We start from the raw sequence: 4,326 nt of genomic DNA, 5'->3' as shown, positions 1-4,326 counted from the left end.
AAGAAGAAGAAGAGGAGGAGGAGGCGGAAGGGGGTGTAAGGAAGCCCCTCAAATGCCAACATGTCCCCTTGTCTCTTTAGCTGTCACGTTACCTTCCCTGACCTTGCCTGGCGCTACGTGACTGACCCAGAATATACCTGTGTTTTATTTATCTACCTGACCTCTCTCTCTCTCTCTCTCTCTCTCTCTCTCTCTCTCTCTCTCTCCTTTCCATATCAGTTTGTGCACTCGTGAAGGCACACGAGCCTTTTCCAGAGGAGTGTTCCCGCACCAAAACAAACAATGTGCAGAGCTTTGGATTTCCTGACTGCAAACGATAGTAAAGGATTCCTGTCAACATTGTTTCGGCCACCTCCCTGGGATGTTCCTCCCTGAGGGCCGCTGCCCTGGATCTTCCTACAATAACTTTGGTCTTTGGTGTCCCACAAGCGTACAGAGGCTACAGCGTCTCCTCATCAACCAGTACCAGCCATTTCCCTTTATTTAACTCAGTCACAAGACACGTGTTGGTTCGGTGGCGTGTGTGGCGTCGTGTGCCAGCACGTAAACAAGATGTCCGCGCTGGCGGCAGGAGGACGGTCAGGGGCGACTCGCCGATTGTTACCAAGAGGTGCCCGCACGGCATCAGGTGGCAGGAAAATACCAAAATATGCCGGATAGTGTCCGTGTGACACGGGCTTAACCTAACCTAAGCCTTAAGCAACACACACACACACACACACACACACACACACACACCGGCCCGAGTCCACTCCACATCCACAGTCTCCATTAGAATATCCTCCACCTTTTTCTGCTCCCTTGTCCATGATGGTGCCTTCCAGCCACGTCCCAGCCAGTAACTTTCCATGGCTCTTTGTGCTGCTAACCTAACCCAAGCCTTAAACAACACACACTCAGGCAAACACGATTATAGCAACTGCACACATCAGCACGCAGGAAATTATGAGGTGAAGTGAAGCTAAAAATATGTCCTGGGTGCAATGCAGACGAAGATATATATATATATATATATATATATATATATATATATATATATATATATATATATATATATATATATATATATATATATATATATATATATATATATATATATATATATATATATATATATATATATATATATATATATATATATATATATATATATATATATATATATATATATATATATATAGATAGATAGATAGATGAGATAGATGAAGAGAGAGAGAGAGTAAGCAAAAAATCTGATATCAAGAAACATTTCCAATTCCTTTCCTTTCCTTTCCCTTTTTCCTCCTCCTTTCTCTTTTCCTCCTCCTCCTCCTCCTTCTCCTCCTGTCCTGTCTCTCTACTTCCCTCTCAGTTCTTCTCTACTTCTTCCTCCTCTTCCTTCCTTCCTTTCCTCCTTTCTCTCTCCTCTTACTACCTCTCCTTCTCCTCCCTTTTCCTTCCTTTCTTCCCTTCCATACTTCCTCCCTATCCTCCTTCTTTTTCTCTCTCCTTTCCCTCCTCTCTCTCTCCTCTTTCCTCCTCCTTCTCTCCAACTTTCCCTCCTCCTTGACATAATAGGAAGAAACATATATCCAGTTTTCTCTCCAACCAAAAAAAAAAGGGGGGAGTGGAGGAAAGGGAGAGACGGAAGGGGAGGGGAAGGGAGGGAAGGAGAGGAAAGGAAGGGAAGGGAGAGGAGGGAGAGGAATGGGAGGAATGGGAAGGGAGGGGAAGGGAAGGGAAGGGAGGAATGAAGGAACATGTGGTCCGAGAGAGAGAGAGAGAGAGAGAGAGAGAGAGAGTTAATATAAATAAAATAAATAAATAAATAAAATATGATAATGATGGAAATTGAAGAAAAAGAAAAAAAGATAATGAGAGAGATTAATAAGACAATAAATTAATGAAAGACAATTAATATCAGCTGACTTTAATAGGACAGGTCTCTCTCTCTCTCTCTCTCTCTCTCTCTCTCTCTCTCTCTTAAAGCCCTCGCGACAAGGCATTGTCCTTCAGATTGGGAAAGGAGACAAAATTAGTCTAACTTCGGTTGTAGGTAAGCTACTTGAGGGCATAATTAGAGACAAATTGTGAGTTACCTTGAAAGCCACTCATTAATTGGGGACTCACAACATGGCTTCGAAACAAAAGATCCTGCCTATCAAATCTATTAACCTTTATAACGACCTCTTCACTGTTTATGACGTAACCAAATCACTGGACGTAGTCTATCTTGATTTAGCGTTTGATAAAGTCCCGCATCATAAATTACTTTACAAATTAAAACAAATAGGTATTGACGGTCAGGTAAACCAATGGATCGCGAATTGGTTGAGCAACAGACAACAAAGAGTAGTGATTGACGGATTTAACTCAGAGTGGGCGCCTGTCAGCCCAGTGCTCTTCATTATTTACATCAACGACGTGGATGTTGGACTCAATAACCGCATTAGTAAATTTGCAGACGACACAGATTGGTAACTCGGTTCTCACTGACGAAGACAGGCAAAGCCTCCAAGAGGATTTGCACAAAATTTCAACTTGGTCGGATAGATGGAAGTTGGAACGAGGAATAAAAGTTTGATTACGAAATGCGCGGCGTTAAACTCAAAAGCGTTCAATGCGTCAAGGACTCAAAATCGCGTCAAACCTCAAATTCTCACAGCAATGCATCGATGCAGCAAATAAAGCGAACAGAATGTTGGGCTTCATTAAAAGAAACTTTTATTTAAGAATAAAGATGTGCTCTACAACAGTTTAGTCAGACCCCACTTGGAATATGCGGTACAGTTTGGTCTCCTCACCATGCAAAGGATATTGCTAAATTAGAAGGTGTTCAGAATTATCCTTCCTTGCGCAACAAATCCTACGAAGAAGGCTTTCTACCTTAACATGTTCTCTCTTGAGAAACGTCGCCTGAGGAAAACTGATCGAATGTTTTAAAATACTTAATGGTTTCACGAATGTAGACAGATCAACATTGTTTATGATCGATGACACTTTGCGCACGAGGAACAATGGCGTAAAACTCAGATGTAGACAAGTAAATTCAGACTGCACCAAATTTTTCTTCACCAACGTTGTAGTGCGAGAATGGAATAAGCTCCCATCATCAGTGGTCCAGTGTAACACGATTGACTCCTTCAAAAATAAGCTCGACCGTCACTTCCTTCAACTTAATATCAACTAGAGTAGAAATGCAACGTTTTGGAGTCTTCTGATTAATGTAAAATCACTTAGGTTTAAGGACAGACCACCAAGTCTGGACCATGGGGTCTGTGTGGTCTGATTTTCTATGTAAATCTATGTAAATCTCTCTCTCTTAATGCGTAAGTCAGTCAGTTCTTGAACGTGTTGATGTAAACCACTTTCTAGTAAATTTGTGTACAGGTCGAGCCCTGTATGACATTTCAACGGTTCAGCCCATCTTTTCACTGGCAAGTTAAAGTCCCCAACAAATACTGCTTCGCAACTGCTACTTGTTTCTAATAATAATTCACTTAATGCGTGGGAGATATCAAGAGTCTGCCCTGGCGGTCTGTAGATAAGTCCAATTACTATTTTACGAGATCTATTTTTAATTTCAATGAAGACCGTGTCCACACTGGTTATAATTAAGGAGGAGGAGGAGGAGGAGGAGGAGGAGGAGGAGGAAGAGGAGGAGGAGGAGGAAAGAGGTTAAGGAGAAGGATGGGAAGGTTTTGACAATGCAGAGAGAGAGAGAGAAACAGTGATACGCATGACTCGAGTCCTTCTTGTGGTCATAAGGTCAAAGGTCACGGGGACTGTCTCTCTCTCTCTCTCTCTCTCTCTCTCTCTCTCTCTCTCTCTCTCATTTTCTTTTTCTTTTTTTTCTCTTTAATTTCCATCATTATCATATTTTTATTTATTTTATTTATTTATTTATTTATTTATTTTATTTCTTACTTGATGATTATGACTTCTTTTTTTCTTTCATTTTTTTTTTTTTTACTTTCACAAACAAACAAAAAGAAGTATTATTATAACATCGAATCACGTCCATTGTGAACTCTCTCTCTCTCTCTCTCTCTCTCTCTCTCTCTCTCTCTCTCTCTCTCTCTCTCTCTCTCTCTCTCTCTCTCTCTCTCTCTCTCTCTCTCTCTCTAATATGGAAGTGAGTTAGGCTTATTAGCATACAATAGAACCAGAGCGATTGGTCTCTCTCTCTCTCTCTCTCTCTCTCTCTCTCTCTCTCTCTCTCTCTCTCTCTCTCTCTCTCTCTCTCTCTCTCTCTCTCTCTCTCTCTCTCTCTCTCTCTCTCTCTCTCTCTCTCTCTCTCTCTCTCTCTCTCTCTCTCTCTCTCTCTCTCTCTCTCTCTCTCTCTCT

The sequence above is a fragment of the Eriocheir sinensis genome, chromosome 44 (assembly GCF_024679095.1).
Source record: "Eriocheir sinensis breed Jianghai 21 chromosome 44, ASM2467909v1, whole genome shotgun sequence".
NCBI lineage: Eukaryota > Metazoa > Arthropoda > Malacostraca > Decapoda > Varunidae > Eriocheir > Eriocheir sinensis.
The sequence above is the reverse complement of the archived record's forward strand: the minus strand, read 5'-3'. Positions refer to the sequence as shown.